At 46.3% G+C, this 21,105-nt stretch overlaps 1 protein-coding gene across 1 annotated transcript in view; it reads left to right on the top strand.

The window, feature by feature from the left end:
• Positions 1-535: 535 nt before the first annotated feature.
• cntn2 (contactin 2) overlaps positions 536-21,105 on the top strand; it is an 87,461-nt gene continuing 66,891 nt past the window's right edge. Inside the window, exon 1 of the mRNA XM_056272759.1 lies at positions 536-599. The gene's annotated coding sequence lies outside the window, so the exon portion shown is untranslated. The remainder of the gene's footprint in view (positions 600-21,105) is intronic.

The following is a 21,105-nucleotide window of genomic DNA, read 5'->3' as shown; positions in this document are numbered from 1 at the left end:
AAAGAAGGTAATCGCTGGTGAGATGCAAGCTTCTGCCGCCTTGTTGTCTTCCCCATTTCATTTGTGAAAGGTGAGAAAAGAAACATTACGGAGGCGGAGTAGATTATGGGCTGTGTTGTGCTTTGAGAGCGAGAGAGAAAGAGAGCGAGAGAGAGAGAGAGAGAGAGAGAGAGAGAGAGAGAGAGAGAGAGAGAGAGAGAGAGAGAGAGAGAGAGAGAGAGAGAGAGAGAGAGAGAGAGAGAGAGAGAGAGAGAGAGAGAGAGAGAGAGAGAGAGAGAGAGAGAGAGAGAGACTGCGACATAGAGCTTTAGCTTGACTAAGCAGCGTACCGGAGAGGAAGGAGGGTCATAGACGGGATGCGGAGCAAAGAGCGGAAGGAGGGAGAGAGGGAGGGACAGTAACAAAGATCTGTCAGATGAGAGCCGGGACGCCTCTATTATCTGAAAACAGTGTGGTCTCTCCCACAGAGCGCGCGCTCCAGCAGCATCCCACTCAGCCCTCCTGCGCATGATCAGAGGTGTCCGTCTCTTCTGCCGGGCATTCAGCGGTTCTCCCTGTGAGGGACACAGGGCTTCGCTTCCTACCCACCCACGATTAAGGTAAACAAACGGATATTTTCAGAAACATTTCGCTTCACCGCGCGAATTTTTACTCACACGGGTTTTTTAGGCAACGGCAAAACAGGTACCCCAAGGTCTAACAACACGTAGGTAAGGTTATTGAGGTTTCTGACTGTCATGAACGGCTCCCCCGCTTATATTTTGACGCAATAAGTAAGACACGCATAATTTGAAAGGCCATGCTAAATAGGCTTATAGGCGATTTAAGTCACATAAAACGGGAAGAGCTCCGGAATATTTCAAACCCCACATGGATCCTCATATGAAGCGTGTTTCTCCCTCTAGAGGGATTGCGTGTTTGCCGAAAGAAGGCGAACTCGGTTCACTAAACAGTAGCGACGCATCTTCGGGGCACTAGAAAATACACCCAGCATGAAAGACCTCCTCTAATGGAAAGCATGGACGCGTGTCTAGCCAAGCAAAAACAGTCTGTTACATCTGGTTATTTACCTACAGCCTGACTATAACATCCGCTGTTTGGGTTCTCCGAGAGGAGAGACTGCGGCCCCTGAATAGCTTAGTCATCTGAAAACAGTTCTTGAGGATGCCACACAGAGATAATTATAGACTTATCAAGTGATGTAGCCTATATGCAGCCTGGCTTCTGCACACACTGTTCTAGAAATCTTACAAATAGGTCAACAGGCTGATCAAAATCTGTTCTTCTCGTTCTTGCACATGCCTATTTTAATCAGCATTGAATTCAAAAATTGCCCTATGTATTCTAACAAATAATAAATGATTATACAAATGTTTTAATGCAACCGGAATATCCAAAGGAATTTAATCAAGTGCAACTGGACTTGGTTATATATCCAGTTGCATTTAATTCAGTTCCTTTGTATAACTATGACCTGGATGAATGGGAACATTCACAGACAACCGGAATATCGTAATTAATGCAAAGAAAGACATGTAGTAAAAATAAGTTTTGAAGAATATGCTGAACTTGGTGAAATCTAGTTTTTGGCAGGTTGTGATAGTTTGATGTAAAAAGAGCTATAGCTGCTCCTTAGCCTACAGGATGCGAAATTGCTGAGTGAATTTAGTCAGTTACTTATAGTCTGTGACTCTTTGTTTAGAGTACTGTGTTGTAAATTAGTCAAACCCCACGAGATTTAAAGGCTCATTTGGTATTGGTTGCAAAGATAATGAAGACCTTATTTCTTTTATTTTCAGTGAGTCTCCTGTGAATCTAGCTTATTGATAAACCAACTCTCCCTAAATACTCTGCTCCACAACTTCACACACGAGCAAGGTTGCTGTTGATCTATCGGCTCATTTGAATTGAAACTGAACCCACCACCAGGTCATATACTGTAGCGTGCCAAGGCAGAGAATGGAACACTAAAGCCATTAATCCAACCTCCCATAGTTATGGGTCCTCGAAGCACAAATCACGGCAAGTTCCATGTCATTGTGCCCATTTAACTCAAAGAGTCCTTGTGCTAAACAGGGGAAGACTAAAGAGGTCAGCCCTTCTATGCAGGGAGATTTTGTTCTGTGGCACAGTGTCATGACTGGAACTGCTGATCTGGCCCACTTTGTCAGATTGATATGAAGATATGGAGCTGGAAGGGACAGGAGAACAGGAGTGTTTTGTTCTTCATAGAGGAACCGAGGAGCATTGGCTGTCTTTAACTGGCCAGTGATAAGAGAAGGCATAGGCAGGGGATTTCCATTTGGACGTACTCTGGTTTGCGGCAACGTCCAGTCTTTTGTTTGTGAGTATTGCATGTGTGAACAATAAATATATGCCACAAAGGCATACAGAGATGCAGACGTTTTGTGAAGGCAAACTTAATTGAGTGTCCATGGAAAGAGTGTAGCATCTATCATTAAGAGTTACTGTGGTTGGCTTTTGGATTTGATGAAGACTTGATGAATAATGGTCTGCTATTTGGTTGGAGGAGTTCTCTCACTCTTGTTTGCTCTCTTTCTTTCTCTCTCTCTCTCTCTCTCTCTCTCTCTCTCTCTCTCTCTCTCTCTCTCTCTCTCTCTCTCTCTCTCTCTCTCTCTCTCTCTCTCTCTCTCTCTCTCTCTCTCTCTCTCTCTCATACTCCCTTTCTCCCTCCTTCACCTGTCAGAACCCACACCTGAAGCATGCATGTGTGCAGAAGCATCCCCACCCAATAATACATAGGCTACACATGTTACACACATGCATATGTACCATCTCATCCATTTTTCCACTTGCTTGGGTCTTTATGAAGACAATTATTATTATTTTTTTAGACGGACTGTGTATGTACTTCTTTTTATGTGTCCAGATGAGAGAACCAATGCAGGCCACAAGTCATTCACATCCAGTCATGCCCCTCAACATTTTTTCTGTACTGCCTTCACCCCAGTGGAGCGGAACATGAAGAAGCCATTGGCAAATAGTCACACTTTATCAGAGAAAGGTTTTATCTGAGGTGTGCACATAGAGAGTGGGTCTTTGGATTGTGTGTTTCTATCTTTTTGAATATTTTAGTTTTTCTTATGCAAACCTGTGTTTTCCTTTGTAAAAGTCTGCCACACATGCAGGGTTTTGTCTGAATATACATGTGTATATCCTGAAAATGTTTGATCAGCTGGGTTAGCACACATAACCCACTGAGAGTACAATGGTGGTAATAAAAGATAGTCATACCGGGCGTCCGGGTAGCGTAGCGGTCTATTCCGTTGCCTACCGACACGGGGATGGCCGAATCCCCGTGTTACCTCCGGCTTGGCTGGGTGTCCCTACAGACACAATTGGCCGTGTCTGCGAGTGAGAAGCCGGATGCATGGTCGCTGCACTAGTGCCTCCTCTGGTGAGTTGGGGTGCCTGTTCAGGGGGGAGAGGGAACTGGGGGGAATAGAGTGATCCTCCCACGTGCTACACCCCCTTGGTGAAACTCCTCACTGTCAGGTGAAAAGAAGCGGCTGGTGACTCCACATGTATTGGAGGAGACATGTGGTAGTCTGCAGCCCTCCCCGGATCGGCAGAGGAGGTGAAGCAGTGACCAGGACGGCTCAGGAGAGTGGGATAATTGGCCAGATACAATTGGGGAGAAAAAGGGGGGAAAAAAAGAAAAAAAAGAAAGAAAGATAGTCATACCAGGGTAGTCCTATAGATATTACCTAGACCTATTGCTATTACCTATAGATAGCCATAGATAATAGCAATAGATAAGGGTTGCTACCGAGCTAACCTGTGCTGTCTCATTCATAGGAGAACTTATCAGTCAATGAGCTGCTCATTCCATCATGTCCTAGCTAGCTTCCGGTAGATAATATACTATACAGGGGAAAGTTAAGACCTAGACAGTTATCTAATTAATCTCTAAAGTAAAGATGTTAATTTGTGTTCCTCAGAATATATCAGAAACGGATGATTCGCTGTGGCGACCCCTAAAGGGAGCAGCCAAAAGTAGTAGTAGTAGTAGTAGTAGTAGTAGTAGTAGTAGAGAGTATATCAGAATCAATTTTATTTTATTTTATTTACTTTTTTTTGTCAATATCTATGTTTCAGTTCAAATTTTGGGCACATTTTTTTTTTTTTTTTTTTAATTTCTTTAATTTCCCCCCCTTTTTCTTCCCAATTGTACCTGGCCAATCACCCCGCTTTCTGAGCTGCCCGGTAACTGCTCCACCCCCTCTGCCGATCTGGGGGAGGGCTGCAGACTACCACATGTCTCCTCCGAGACATGTGGAGTCACCAGCCGCTTCTTTTCACCTGACAGTGAGGAGTTTCAACAGGGGGACATAGTGCGTGGCAGTTCCCCATTCCCCCTGAACAGGCGCCCCGACCGACCAGAGGAGGCGCTAGTGCAGCGACCAGGACACATACCCACATCCGGCTTCCAACCTGCAGACACGGCCAATTGTGTCTGTAGGGACGCCCGACCAAGCCGGAGAGAACACAGGGATTCAAACCGGAGAGCCCCGTGTGGGTAGGCAACAGAATAGACCGCTACACTACCCGGACGTCATTGGGCAATTTTTATTTATTTATTTTTTGAAAAATTGACAAAAGAAAATGCGAATCAGCGCTCATATTTTCAGCAACAAGGGTTGTGTGAACAAATAACCTCCCGTGCACAGGGTGTTATATGACATTATCAAAATGGCGCCAGTAATGGTTGCACTTACATATGCTGAATCCCAGGAGGGAGGAATGGAGCGTTTTCAAGACTCAATTGCCACTGGAGGAGTTATTGTTGTTTATTGTAATATCGGCCATATCCTGGTTGTATTTCACACTGGTCAATGACAAGCAAATGTAGTTGGCATTATTACGATGGCTGAAACAATGGCTATTGATTGTACCTGCTACGGCTTCATTTATTCGAAAATTCTGCTTCCATCACCCTTTTAATGCACCTTTTAGAATCAGAATCAGAATAATGTTTTTTGGCCATATTGGTTTGCACAAACATGGAATTTGACTCTGGTTTCGTGGCTCTCTCGGTGTACTTAACACAGAATAACAACACTACAACACAACAAACTTCAGATATATACACAAGGATTGACTATATACAGGCGGAGGTAGTGCAGGCTGAGATAGGTGGGGTGGCACAACTGGGGGTGTGTTAATGCAGATCCGCTGACACTGTACAATTTTGCTGTCCAATTTGCCCAAATTTGTGCCATATGCCAAGTCTAAGTGCAAACACAAGTGCCATGAGCTATGATTGTGCAGAGTCTAGGTGAGGACCAGCCCGGTATGCATACACGGGAGGACACACGGGAACATCTATCCAAATGTGTTTTACTGGATGTTAGGTTATGCATTTCACCTCACTGAAATAAATCACTAAACCAATACCACCAACTAACTGAATGCAACATTCTGAATAGGTCAATCAGAAAAAAAATGTCAAGATGTGCCTACTGAATTTGATGTGAATCTGGTCCCATAAGATGTATCCATGAGTACAAACTACCTATACTAGAGTAGAGCCTGACATCTGGTCGGGCTCTAGTGAAATTGGGCTCTAGTGGGCTATAGCGAAATATATACAGAAATTCAGGAGTCAATTTCACTATCAAAACTGTTAGTGGAATGAGATGGAAGTTTTTTTTGTTTTTTTTTACTGAGTCATGGGATCGGGATGAACTGAAAATCTGCTCCGGTGTCAGGCTCCAGCCTAGAATATTGAATCCAGTCAGTCTCTGTAGGCCTGTGCATGATGTGAGAACACTGAGGGCAATTTATAAGTTTTATGTCAGCCAGGCTGTTGAATAATGATCAGCTTGCATGCTGCTTCAAATTACATATGTTTTGTTTTGTCGCAATTTTTAGGGATGGAATGGAAAGAATTTACTACTGCCAGACTGCATAAATCCAAGTTAACCAAGGAGGGATGCGGAGCCGTTCTGATAGGCCTCCATCTCCATCCATCACGAAAATGGCAATATGTTGCTCCACAGAGCATTTACAGGGTACGAGAGGAGCTGATTTGATTGGCTAAGGTGAAGGCCGCCCCAACTCCACCTGCTTATAATGTATTCATTCTAATCAAACTAAACTCCCTTTTCAACTACACCACACTGCACCAGCATCACGCTTGCGTATCCGCTCACCAAATTACCAAACATATATTGGACATGGTCAGATGCGCCCACACGCTGCACTTGTGCTTGCACCCAGTTTCACGAAAATAGAGCCCATTGTGTTTAGGGCATTTTCATATTCAGTGACTCTGACCCCGAGTGTTTGAATGGTAACCCTCTTTCCTGTGTGATGACTCCCTGTTCTTCAAATGAATGTCTGTTCAAAGGCTGGAAGTTAGATAGTCATAACAAAGCACTCAGCATCAGCTCAAATCAGTGCCATCTGAATCACTGTATCTCAGAGCCTCTCCTCTTACGTCTGTCTCCTCCAGCTGGGCCAGGATGCACTTAGCTGCTCACACACACACATACTTGGTGTTTTGGGCTTCCTAGATACCGAGAGACAGGGCATAAACTTGCCATTCAGTAGCTTTATCTCTTCCTGGCAATTGCTGTTTTATCTTGTCCTGGTTGATTTTTTCTCAATCTTTATCGGTACTTCCTTTCTGAATGTCATTGCCAGGTCTGTCGAATACCAATTGACTTGATAGTGAATTAGTCACTCAGTACTAATGTAGGGGGTTGGCAAGCATGCGGACAGTTCAAATGATTCATATTTTGGCACCCTGAGCTTGTGAATGACTTCTCATTGGCAAACTGAGCTTGTATTGTAGAGAGGGGCATCTGTATCTGACTCATTCTACCAAACTTCTGCAAATAATCAGAGTTACATTCCCTCATATCCACCAATCTGTCTCCCTCCATCTCATCAATCTGAATCAGTCAAGTTGGGCTCACTATTGGGAATAGTAGAGATTTCAAATCCAAACTCGTCCCATCAGCATGCTCTATAACTAAACACTACTATCTAAATTTTGCTCCTGGTGTTACAACATTGTAGTAACCCCAAAATTGAGTCAGACTATACATGTGCAAAGGCTTGATCAAAAAGATGCATCCGGCACTGTTTTTATATGCCTGCTCACTTTTTGAGATTGCGGATGAGGTTTATCCATCCATAAACAAACACGTTTTTATTTTAAGTGGAAAGTTAGGGGAGAAAGGGAGCGAAAATGCGAGACAGACATGGGCAGAGAGATAGTTTCAATGAATGGAAAAGGTAACGTTGATAGCTTGAAAAATTGAGAGCATGGAAGAAAAGTTTCGGGCACGGCTATTTTTGAGTTGTGAGCGTTTTTGTACCGCCGTTATAATGCCACTAGGAGGCGCCATGCTATACCGCGCTACGTTAGCTGATAGTAGCATCCATAGACAAAATGTTCTGTTTTACGGAGCCCGGGAGGTCGCACGCGCGCTTTATTTAAAAAAAAAAAAAGAAAAACATTTTCCATGCCGCCTCCCGGGCTCCGTACTTTAGCGCAGGAAAATGGTGAGGAAAAAAAAGGTTGATGTAATGGCCTGTGATTCTAATGCTTCAAGTTTTATTCTTAGCATAACTTTCATGTGCTGAGTGCATGTGCTGTCAGACGATTTACCCCATCGATCCGGTTTTTTTTTATCCGATTAGTTAAAATAGTTTCAGTGGTAGCATTTATGAAATTGTTGATGCCGAGGGAATTGTGGTTACTACTATAGAAACTTATAGATGTCTCAACTGTATAGTGTGAGCTCTTGATTTTCATCATTCACATGAATCATTTATATCATAATCTATCCATCTAACTGTATATTTACCATATCTTTACTTTTCCTTAAGAGTAGATATTGACTCTAACATAACATAAATTAAAACGTACTCTTCATTGGGGAATTGCTTGTTGCAGCAGTATCAGACAAAAGCAGTGCATATTATGAGCAGTGAAAAGAAAAGAAAAATATTGTAACGTCCATGAATAAGTAGACACGCTGGTCCTTGACTAACGGGTCAGACCCTTTAGTCGACTGGTTAACGTTGTCGCTTGTGGAGTAAGAGTTAACGGGTTCGCAGCCCACTGTGTCGGTTCCCGGACTGCCCCCTGAATTCGCTACAATATCTTGCACAATACAATTTCTTGAATATTATGACTTTACCCATTCGGTGTACAGCACATTAACTAATTAATAAACAAGAATAGAAATAGCAATAAGAATAACATTGCATAAAAGATACTGTACTTTGTCATGTTATGAAAAATAATTAACAATACAAATGTAACCTTATTTCCTACCTGCCATTATTTAGGAGGGACAGTGATGAGTGTCTCAGACATGGGAAGTAACATGTGCGGAGTATTTTTTTTCCTAGGAAGAATCCGGAAAGTTCCCGCCCTCAGGTGCTAGGATTGGCCAGACCTGCCTGTCAGTCAAGGCCGATGCGAACGCGCAACAACCTTAACCTATGTTTACTAGCTAACTGTTAGCAATTAGCCATGTTTGCAACCAAGCTAACTGTGCCAACTTCACTGTGTGTACGGTAAGCGAATATTTTTTTTCCTAGGATGAAGCCGGAAAGTTGACTGACAGGCAGATCTGGCCAATCCTAGCGCCTGAGGGCGGGAACTTTCCGGATTCATCCTAGGAACAAAAATATTGGCCTCCGGGAGAGTGAAGGGATATGCTGTACTGTCTTCCGAATCCAAAACAATGGCAGGTAGGAACTAATATTCACTCGTAGGCAAGGGGACATGAAATAACAACTTAAATATTACACATATACATTTATAAATAAAATAATAGCTAAAATGTGTACAGCAACTAAGGTTACAGAAACACGAGGGTCGCAACTGAGGCCTGTTGCATTATTGCAGTGATTTTGTTACATACAGGCGACAGATGAGAGAAACGAATCAGTCTTGGTTCCTCGCCTCCCCCTTTTTTCTGTCAACGATCTGAATTCTCAGTTCTCTGCAGCTGTTTCCCTTCTCTTTTTTTCTCGTCATTTTCCTGCCTTGTCTGCATTCATTATGCTACTGTTACCACCCTTCATTTCTCGTCATCATGTCCCTTAGTATATCTCTTGTTGGTAAAGTGACAGATGCCTATGGAAAGCCAGTATTATGAAGGGTGGTACTCTGCAGGAACCTTGGCGATGACCTCTGTCCATAACCTCTGTCCAGAGGTCATGATGTCTGGGTGGGTCTCCGGAGAGATTGGGTGCCTCCTGATGGGAGATAATGGTGGGAAAACAAGGCCCCACTGACAAATATTTGTTTTTGTCATCGTCTGACATCTTGCTCAACAAACCAGGGCAACAAAGCCACCATGACAACAAGTCAAAAAGTGGATAAATAAAATTCCACCATGTCATCTTACATTGTCAGTGCAATTAAGCACATACCCTTTGCTATCCCAAATCATATTACTTGTTACTTGATTTATGAGTTGTGCTAATTATGGTGATAAAATATTAATTGTCATGGGGGTGCACTGGGCTAATGGTGTAAGATACAGCTGCAATACGTACTGGGCAAGAGTTGGGTGGGGATCGTGAACGGATATGGTTGTCTGTGTATAGGTGAAGCCCAATACAACATATGCTTCTCCTCTTATTTATTTTGAAACGTTGTCAAGTTGATTTTCTTTCCTACTGATGGCATTTCTCTCTTGCCGCCCCCTCCCCTTTTCACACAACTTCTTCTTCTGCTTCTTCTTCTGCTTCTGCTGCTTCCTCTTCATATTTATGGCCGTTGGCAAACAACATAATATGACATTACCGCCATCACCTGGTAAGGAGTGTGGATCGGGATTCTTCAAAGTAAAAAAAAAAAAAACAACAACAAAAGAATAGAACTCAAATTAATGTTAATGCTGCCTAATTTAGGGCCAGAGTAAATTTTTTTATTGCACTCACAATACCATTCACAAGTCATCGAAATAAAATTGTTGTTTGACTTAAAGCAATAGAGCCCATTTGAATGTACAGTACCCCCATTAGCTACATTGCGCTCGCTCTCTCTCTCTCTCTCTCTCTCTCTCTCTCTCTCTCTCTCTCTCTCTCTCTCTCTCTCTCTCTCTCTCTCTCTCTCTCTCTCTCTCTCTTAACTGGGTCATGTGTATTTATGTCTACAAGTTTTTCTTGTACCAGTGTCAAAATTATAGGAGAATTAAACTAAAATTTAGCGCTATATTGAACTGAAACACATTGCACCGTGACGCATCATACTATATTGTATTGCATAGTGCTTTATGGTGCCTCTGCCTTTTCCTCACGAGGTACAGAATAGAACAGGTGGACACTTCCAATAAAAATATAGAAGGATAATGGACCGACCGCTTGATGTGAGGTTGATATCATCCCGCTCCAGGAGACTTGTTTTAACATAGGAAGAAAATAGATTAAAGTGTGGTGACGAGGTAAAGGAAAGATGACACTTCAATTATTCGGGAACAGCGCCATGATCCTGTAATGATACAGTAGCTTCATCCAATTCATAAATTATTCGAAAAAGTGGGAGCTAAAGACACTCACCGCTAACAAAGCCACCGTATTCAGTAGCTCATCTGGAGTGTAAATGCGCTGCAAAACAGTTTATGGGAAAAAAATACTTCAAGAATCCGCACTGGACTTAATTATTTATTGCAATGTGGCCGGGTTACACAGACCCTCTTTAGAGCTAAGAAACTGTGGCTGCCGTCAAGACAAAGAAAAATCTCATACAAAAATGTTTTAATGTTAAGTGCCTCAAAAGCTTTTTCGAAAAACAAAAACAAAAAAAACCCCAGTAAGAAGTCAGCCGTAGTCAGTGAAAACTTCAATGACCAAACTCTGTCCATCTTTGGCTCTGGGTGTTGGCACTAACTTGTTCCGCCAATACACTGCCTTGGCCTTAGGCTAAAGATCGGGAAACACTGATCCATTTTCTTTCATGTCTTTTTACTGACAAGGCTGAGACAGACTGCGAGAGCTGGTAATGAACATAGAGAGGAAACATTCATGTCTGAGGTGGAGGGTCATACATCCGGAGTTCATAGGCCAGTTCAGTCAAAGATAATTCGTATTCAGCCACATTACCGCTATTACACACACACACACACACACACACACACACACACACACACACACACACACACACAAGACAACAATAAATACACACACTATACTTATATATGCGGAAGTGCATATGCACCGAAAAAAACAGACACGTAAACGTAAAGATATGTTACCTGACCTATGGGGGGGGGGCACATCTGCTAGGTCCATGAAGTTTGTCCTTCAACCAGATGCTGAAGTTGCGCAACAGAAAGGAAGCAGAGGAGTTTGTGTGCGCCTCTGTGTGTGTGTGTATGTGTGTGTGTGTGTGTGTGTGTGTGTGCGTGCGTGCGTGTGTGCGTGCGTGCGTGCGTGCGTGCGCCTGTCTTTGTCCTTATTCATACCCTTGATAATACTGAAGATACATGGCCTGTTCTCATAAGTACTGAACAATTCAGTTCAGCACTTGTCTCTACTCAAAGGCTTTTGTTTGGGATTTGAGCACTGTCAAGATGATTGCAAGCCTGCATGTATGTTCCTTTTGTTGTGTGTCTACATTTGTTAGTGGGTGTGTGTTTGTATGTGTTTTTCACTGTTCTAAGTGTGGATTTCCTTTCGGAAAATAGTTCTGTGTTAAACTGAGCCACAAGTGGCAAAAGGAAATCATAGACTTGCTGTTGTCACCTAATGAGCATTGTGCATACACACATACACATGCACATGCACACACATGCATGCACACACAGCTGCACAAGCATGAATGCACATGCACACACACATGCACGTGCACGTGCACGTGCACACACACAGATAATGAGGTTTGTTTCTGTTCAACCTGATGAAGTCAGCAGCAATGTGCAACAAGGCTGATTCTCAGCAAATGAAGAGGCTGCTGTTGTTTCGCAAACAAAACACACACAAGGTCAGTGAATAAGGAGTTGAAAGCTTGCTCAGTGTGCATACAGTACGGCAGCCTGTTACATTTTCCCTCTCGAGCCCAGACATTAAATTGGAATAGCCTTTTAACCAAGCAATACCGTAATATAACTGATGTTGAATTTATTTAGCCAGACATAAAGAATCCTAAATTGGGAAGTTATTTAATCAGACAGTTGACACAGTGAGGTAAAAGTCTATTTTTATACATTACTTAAATAAAAAATAGTTTGCACATGGCATGCTAGTTGATCGGCTTGCGTCAGCACCATCTGGGTGATTTGGATGATTAAAAAAATGGCAAATTTTGAGATACTTCATTGATCCCCGTGGGGAAATTCCGCTCTGCATTTAACCCATCGTAGCTGTGTAGCTAGGAGCAGTGGGCAGCTGCCATGCAGCACCCGGGGACCAACTCCAGTTCTTCTTTCCATTACCTTGGTCAAGGGCACAGACAGGAGTATTAACGCTAACATGCATGTCTTTTTGATAGTGGGGGAAACCGGAGCGCCCGGAGAAAACCCACTGCAGACACGGGGAGAACATGCAAACGCCACACAGAACGGACCTGGGATGACCCCCAAGGTTGGACAACCCCGGGGTTCGAACCCAGGACCTTCTTGCTGTGAGGTGACAGTGCTAACCACTGGGCCGCTGTGCCGCCCAATGATAAAATCTTTGACATTAAGTTGCATAAAGCATCAAACACATCCTTTAAAGACTTTGAAGTAGAGGCCTTATGGTAGCTTTTCATGGACCCAGTCAAAGTGTAAAAGGTTCTGCTCAGTGGAAACCTTATTTGGCAACAGTGCTCTGATATGAATGATGTTTACTCTTTATTTGCAAAACCAGCCCTAGATGGCTAAAAATCAGCTAATTTATTCTGCTGAGTCCCCAATGTCTGCAATGATGCCCATATTGCCTGTGCTAGAGGAGGCAAACAGTTAACGTTGTTGTGGAGCTTCAGACGGCCATGTTTTGGAAAGGAAATCTGTGGAGGTTGTCCTAGTGAAGGTTACAAAACAAACAGACATACACAAATAAACAAAGAAAATGGGCATAAGAAGGAAGGAGAATACGAATTTGTCATCACGTGTACTCACACAATCCCAAACATCCACACAGATAGCCATATAGTATTATCATACCCAAGTTTCCAGTTAGACACCCTGACATTTTGATCTTTGAAATAGGTGGGAGTTGGTATTTTGCAGGAAGTCCTTATTTGCTTTTCAAATGGGGAGATTAAAATCTCAAAATGATAGAAAACCCAAGGTAGAGTAAGGCACACAGTTAAATTTGAAGACATTTGGTCTGAATGCAAAACAATCCCACTTGTCATCTTTTTCAAAGGTCACACGTACTTTTTTTCCTCCTTTTCAAAAGGGCAATTTCAAACAACAATACTTGACAGGAGGGTTTTGATTAGCCCGGCTCATCCTAATTCACTTAAATATACACACACTGGGGCATCTGGGTAGCAGAGCGGTCTATTCCATTGCCTACCAACACGGGGTTCGCCGGTTCAAATCCCTGTGTTACCTCCGGCTTGATCGGGCGTCCCAACAGACACAGTTGGCCGTGTCTGCGGGTGGGAAGCCGGATGTGGGTATGTGTCCTGATGGCTGCATTAGCGCCTCCTCTGGTTGGTCGGGGCACCTGTTTGGGGGGAAGGGGGAACTGTGGAGAATAGCGTGATCCTCCCACGCGTTATGTCCCCCTGGCAAAACTCCTCACTGTCAGGTGAAAAGAAGCGGCTGGCAACTCCACACGTATCAGAGGAGGCATGTGGTAGTCTGCAGCCCTCCCGGATCGGCAGAGGGGGTGGAGCAGCGACCGGGACAGCTCCAAAGAATGGAGTAATTGGCCGGATACAATTGGGCAGAAAAAAGGGAGGGGGGTATAAAAAAAAGAAGCACGCACATACACACCCACACACACACACGGGCAAACACCTCCATACGATCTCCACCATGTGTAGTCACTGAGGCTCAGATGACCAGAAAGGAGCGCCTCACTAGCCATCTGTGAGAGGGAGACACAGCGCTGATGGTTGCTTGCGGTTGAGCTATTACATGCATGGGTGACAGCCAGAGGAGAGCTGGACAGGTGGTACATAATGTCTCCTGTACCAGACAGCTTTCGGTCCCCATGAGGACTGGAGATGGTTTGACCAGGTACACACCACATTACTGAGCCATATATTCAGTCATTTTTGTAGTAATTTTGTAAGTTACTTTAGAACTAGGGCCAGCACAATGACTCGCTGAATTTGCTACTAAACATTTCACAGACGTGTGCCTTTGACTGGAGTCCAACACAGCCATAGTTTTAGACCTACATAGCTTACATAATTTATTGGTCTCACGTTCAGCTTCTGAAAAGGCAAAATTTAGCAAATAGCAAATTTCATATCTACATGAAATCTATATCATATATTATAATCGTTCACAACAAAAAGGTAGTGCATTTTTCGGCCGAAAACAAGCTCATTTAGAAACCACTGCAGAGTCTGATGGGGAGAGAGAGGCTGCACTGGACTGAAATCTGAACCCACCGATTGGCTATCACTTTTCTGCTGTGCAGAGAAAACGGTCTGCCATCTCATCCTGCAGATTACAGCTTTCTTTCTTTCTATCTATTCCTTAAAGTCCATTATCCCATTTCCTTTGCTCATGTTTCCTTTTCTTGGATGCACAACACCCTCTATCTATATAGTTACTAACATATAGGGTAACATTTAGGGTTCACAAGTTCAAAAAGAGTGTGATAATTTGATAAAGTCAGATGGAGGCTAATGGGGGATTTAGGTATAAACTCACGAGTATCAAATGCTCAGATTTTTCCTGATGTCTCCCCTACATTGGAGTTATAACAGTCACTTTCTGTCCATTGTACTTTCAGATGTTTGAACATTTATTATATCTTGTATATGTGTGTGTGTGTGTGTGTGTGTGTGTGTGTGTGTGTGTGTGTGTGTGTGTGTGTGTGTGTGTGTGTGTGTGTGTGTGTGTGTGTGTGTGTTTTAATTGGAGTTTGAGTGTGTGCATTTGCGTTGGTTGTGGAAGTGCTTGGACGTGCCTCTGAAATCAGATGGTGTCTTTTGGTACCAGGGTGCATGATGTCATTATTCATGGACTGGGATGGAAATGTGGAGAGGCTACAAGATGTCTACATTGTTATTTTGTTGACATCAGTGTTTTCTCCCACAAATTGCAAAAGGGAGAATTCGCAAAAGGCAGAAACTTAAAGTTGTAAGTTTTTTCCTCATGTATATCTGCAATTTCCACAAACTTTGGAGGGGATTGAATTACCCAGGTCATCTGCACAATAGGGACATGTCATGTGAAAACAGGACTGTCACAGTTATACTGCAGCTGTGTATAAGGCGCCATAACGTCATGAAATACAGGCCATTATAACATGCCGAAATGACACGCTTTTTGGGAGATTTTCCTGTGAAATTGGAGTTTTCTGGGTCTATGGCCCACCTAACTAAGCATACTAATAATGTATTTACCGTAATGAGATAAAAAGATAGGATGTGTTTTGTGTGTGCATGTGTGTTAGGATTCCAGACACGATCGCTACCTGATATTACTAATAATGATATAAGGAAACATAAGGTGTCTCTCTCCTTAAGCATATCGCTCGCTCTCTGAGTCAACAAGGGTGTGTGTGTGTGTGTGTGTGTGTGTGTGTGTGTGTGTGTGTGTGTGTGTGTGTGTGTGTGTGTGTGTGTGTGTGTGTGAATTTGTTTGTGTCAATGTTTGTCTTGCTGCAAGAATGTCTATCTCTGAATCAATATGGACTAGTATAAATCAATACAGACCAGTATTTGTGTGTGTTTATTTTGCATGTGTGCTCTTTACACTCCCTGGTTTATCGTGCGTGCGTGCGTGCGTGCGTGTGTGTGTGTGTGTATGCGGAGGAGAATTATCTGTGTTCATTTGGATTTGCAGACAGAAGCAGAGACAGAGCAGGGCTCTAGTTTCTGCTACTAACATAAACAACCAAAGAACTTGTGAATATGCGTGTTTGCGTGTATGTTTGCACGTGCATGCACGTGACTCTATGGACTCTATTTTCGTGAAAACGGGTGCAAGGGCCAATGGATGGAAGCGGGAGAGGGTTGCGCCGGCGCATTTAGGCGTGTCCAGTATATTTTTGGGGGTTATTTGGTGACCAGATACGAAAGCGCAACCCTGGCGCATCAGCACAGTTGAAAATGTGGTTGGATTAGAATAAATACATTGTAAGTAGGTTGAGTTTGAGCGGACTTCGACTTTGCCAATCAAATTAGCTCCTCTTATACCCTTTAAATACGCTGTGGCACAGGGTATGGTCATTTACAACATGATGGATGAAGTAGGATGCCCATCAGAACGATTCTGCATTACTCCTCCATTCCTATAGATTGTGACCAAATATACTGTCGCGGGACTGGGTTTAGATGTTCTTATATTAAGTAGTTGGAGGCTGGGAATTATGGTGCGACAACACAGTCTCTGGCGTTAATTAGCCGGGCTAGGCTACGGGTTTAGCAACCCACCTTGCACTGCTCCTGCAGTCTGCAGACGATGACGGACGCTGGCTAGCCTGGCTGGGATGGTCTCACTCTGCAGACACTCGCACTGTCACTGGCTGCACTCTGATCTCTCTCTGGGGGCTGGTAATCACTCTTACTGGTTCTATTATGGTCGTCGCTGGTTAGTCACTGTCTAGCGTCAGCTCAGTCGAGGTGTAGGAGTCAGGAATGTTACGTCTGATCGCTAACACGTTATGCTAAGCTAACACTGTGTGACAGTCTGTAAACCACTATAACAACTAACCCACGCTGTGCTGTGCAATGGATAACAATAGGCAGCACGCACGCATTCCTAAGTCTCTTCTCATTGGCTAACAGGGTCTCGCGTTACTTTAGTCAGACTGTCTGTCTGTCACTATCCGTCAGGGAGCTGTCCCGCAACACTACCCCCCCTTTAGATTGTTGAGTCCCTTCAACATAAAGATAAAATAACTCTGGGAACTAGAGTCGGAATTACACCCGGCACACAACTAGGCCCGGAACTAAGGGCGTCAAAATAAACTGGTTGGGTGGTCACTATTAAAGTAGGACTCCTGTGACTAGCCTAGTAACCCCCTAAGTCAACTAGTCACGTCCGTCAAGATCAGTCTCGAACAGAGTCCCGGAGCCAGGCAGGCGGCCGGACTGGTCTGCCCCGTCTAGTGGTGGGGAGGGGCAGGGGCTCAGCAACGTCTGCTTCGGCTCCCTCTGGGTCAGGGGCGGAAGACTGCCCGCCTGGAACACGGGCTGCGGCCTCTCGGCGTCGAGTAGTGGTCGGCTCCCCTGGAGAACTGCTGGCAGCCAAGGGCGGAGACAAGGAGGGAGACACCTGGGCGCTCGTGGGGCTTTCATGGGGCTTTCGTGGGGCTTTCGTGGGGCTTTCATGGGGCTTTCATGGGGCTTCCGTGGGGGGGCCCGATGTGTCATCTTCCTCATCGGGGAACACGTCTTCCAGACGTAGGTCGAGGTCGTCATCGCTCTCGAACCCCTGATCCTCCGCCAGTCCACCGATATCCTCCTGTCGCTCAATCTCTTTGTCGTCCACTGCCTCTGTTTCCGGATCCTCGAGGTCTTCTCCTGGTGTACTCGGCAGGTTCTCTCCTGACGCCGGAATCTGCAGCAGTGCGTGCCGCCTCCGCTGAATCCAGATGGGTACTTCCTCGGCGAGGTAGGGCAACAGTCGGTCATGGTGGAGGACTCTCTCCTTCCTGCCCTCTTGGACACGGTACAGGACGTTTCCCATCTTCTCTGTTATGAGTGCCGGGCCTCTCCACCGTGGCTTCAACTTTGGCGATTGGCCCTTCTTTCGCGCGTCGTCCCTGACATACACCAGATCTCCGGGGTGGAATGTGCATTGACGGGCCCGCAGATCGTGGTCTTTCTTGCTCCGGAGTTGAGATGTACGGAGACGCTCACGTGCCAGTTCGTGGATGTCTAGCATGTTGGCTTCCAGGTCAGCAACATATTCGGCTGGGGGACTACGATGGGCGTTGGCCTCCTGCACCCGTAGAGTGAGTCCTTGGGGCTGGTGGACTTCATGGCCAAGCATCATCCGGTTCGGCGTGTACCCTGTAAGGGCATGGGGTGAGCTGCGGTATGCGCTGGCGAGGAGGTGGAGGTTCTTGTCCCACTCACGCTGGTTTTTCTCTACGTAGCAGCGGATCATTTGGAGAAGCGTCCGATTAAACCTCTCAACTTGGCCATTCGACGCAGGATGGTAAGGAGTCGTTCTGGTTTTGGCTATTTGGAGAAGCTCACAGAGGTCACGGAACAGGCTGCTTTCAAAGTTGCGTCCCTGATCTGTGTGGATTTCTAGGGGCGACCCGAACCGGGAGATGAACTCCTGTAGAAGCTTCGTCGCAGTCACTTCCGCGGTTTGTTCAGGGATAGCTGCGACCTCCACCCACCGGGTGAACTGGTCCACCATGACAAGGACGTACTTGTTCCCGGATGCCGAGATAGGGAACGGCCCGACGACATCTATGTGGACCCTGTCCATGGGAGCAGCGGCCTGGAACAGTTGCATCTGAGCTCTGCCGACCCTCCCGGAAGACTTGCAGGCTTGGCACTGTGGGCACCGGCGGACAAATTGTTGGACGCTGTCCGCCAGTCCCACCCAGAAGAACTCCCGCTTGACTCGGTGGCACGTCTTTTCTCTTCCCAGGTGGCCTGACTGCGGAGGGCAGTGGCAAGAACGCAGGACTTCTTGTTGGAGGGCTGCTGGAACTATCAGGCGGTAGACAGGGACTTGGCCGGTTCCCTCATCCCAGCGGTAATAGAGAACGTCTCCACGGCGTTCCACATGGTCCCAGCACAACCAGAACTTGCGCACGGCCGGACCCTCCAGGGCTACTTCATCTTGAGACGGTAGCTGGCCTCCATCCTTCCAGGCGTGAAGCTTCCTCAGCAAAGGGTCACTGCGCTGGTACTCTGCCAGCTCCTTCTCGGTATACTGGGGCAGCCAGTTAACAGTGGGTGGCGATGACTGGATTCCAGTGTTTGAGTTCTCGTCCACTGGTGGCTCGGCAGTGTCCACCGGGTTCTGGTCGGGTGTCGAAGGTCTTGACGCCGGATCCGTAGTCGCCGGGGTCCTCGTCGTCCTACGGATCGCCAGGGGGACCACGTCGTCGACATCCTCGTCGAACCTTGCCCATCTCTGGTGTTCACGTCGGCAGTACGGGCAGCCTTGGCAGGGCAGTGAGTCGGGGCTTTCTCCTGCCCGGTAGCAGTCACAAGTTGGCGCTGCCGCCCTTGAAAGTGCATCCGCGTTGCCATGCTTGACTCCTGCTCGATGCTCTATTTTGAAGTGGCCCTGGCCTCCACACTGGTAACAGGAGCCTCTAGGGGTGGCGCCCGGACTCGGTGATTGGTAACGCCGCTGCCCATTAGTGCTGCTCGCCGGCCGCTCTAGAGTTCTGCCCCGTTCCTCCTTCTTCTGTTCGGCTGTGTCGGATGTCAGCTGCGGGGGGGACGGTTTCCAGGAACGCCGCATTTCCTGCAGCAGCACCGCTACCTCGGCTTTCAACTCCTTGATGTCAGCATTTAGGTCGGACTGCGTCGCGCCGGTGGCCGTCGATGTCGGGTTTGGCGCTCCCCCTTTACGCTCATCATCCCATGACACTCGGCGAATCCGCCCCTTAGCTTCGCTCTCCCTTCCAAGCGTTGCTCGATAGTCGTATTCTCGGGCTTCTACCTTCTTGAGGGCGTCTGCCAGGGTCTTAGGTTCGGAGCCCAGGACTTCGTAGGCGATGTTTTGGTTGCGCAGGCCTCGCAGGAACGCCTCGGCCGCAAACTCTTCTTGCAGTCCGACGTCGACCCCTGGATAGGCTAGCGTAACCAGCTTCCGTACTTCCTCTCCAAATTCAGACAGGCTAGTCTCCTTCCCCTGCCGAACCTCGCTCAGTTTACGGCGGGCAGTACTTTCGGGTATTTCTCGTCCGAAACGGCGCCGTAGCTGCTCCACCAGCTTGTCGTAGTCCTCGCGGATAGGAGTCGGTTGCGCCATAACGAATGACATAGCGCCTTCTCGCAGTCGCAGGTAGAGCATGTCCAGGCAGACTTCCTTGCTCCAATTCCGCTTCCGGGCCATCCTCTCAAAAGGGCCAATAAAGGAGTCCCAGTCGCCCTTCCCATCGTAGGTAGCTAGCAGCTTCACTTCACTTTCGTGTCCTACTTCTCTCCTGTAGCTACTACTCCGGTCCCGACCGTTCCCTACCACTGGACTATTTGTTATGACGGATGGCGGCCCTCCGGTACCACCAGTAGGCGGCGCCGCGTCACCCCGGCTGGGCGTGCTTAGGAAATGGTGACTCCCTTCCGGAAATGCGTTCCGGGCTCTGGCGCTCCTACCACCCCGCTCCGCTGGAGTACTGGTGACAAGGGGTTTGGGATGGTGACTTCTGTTGCGGCCATCCGCTACTGGGCCGACATTCTCCATTCCCGGGGGCAAAGCATATTCACGGGGTCTCACATCCGGTCCGTCTGGACGGGGGACCAGTGGAGTAGTTAACTCCATGTCCTGCACCTCCAATGTTGTAATGCTATGACTGGCTCCATGGCCACTATCAAAGCCCTCCTGATAGCCATTGAATGGCTGCGGGGAACTAGGGAGCGGGTGGAGTCCCGTGCTCAATTGCTGCACAGCGGGAGGTTGGGGATGTGGCACAACTCGCCCGACAAGTACCCCTTTAAGCATGCACTTCACCTCCTCCATTGATTGTTCCTGCTTTTCTTGGTTAAGGAGGGACCGCTCAAACATTTGGGCTAGACGACACATCTGCTTTTCCATTTCGCTTTCCACAGCGCTATCCTCTCCCCCCCCCCCTACAGCACCGTGCTCCACGTGCTCGATCTCCTCAGTAGGTTCCAACATCATCTAGATCACATGCAACGATGGCCTTGATAAAGTGCTACTGCACGTAATTAGCCGGTTGCTAGTTAGCAAGGACGCTAACGTAAATAGCAATAGCACCGCTATTCTGTATGGAGACAGAATGCAATCCAATTTCACCACTTCTGAACACCACTTGTCGCGGGACTGGGTTTAG

The sequence above is a fragment of the Lampris incognitus genome, chromosome 2 (assembly GCF_029633865.1).
Source record: "Lampris incognitus isolate fLamInc1 chromosome 2, fLamInc1.hap2, whole genome shotgun sequence".
Taxonomy (NCBI): domain Eukaryota; kingdom Metazoa; phylum Chordata; class Actinopteri; order Lampriformes; family Lampridae; genus Lampris; species Lampris incognitus.
The sequence above is the reverse complement of the archived record's forward strand: the minus strand, read 5'-3'. Positions and strand labels throughout refer to the sequence as shown.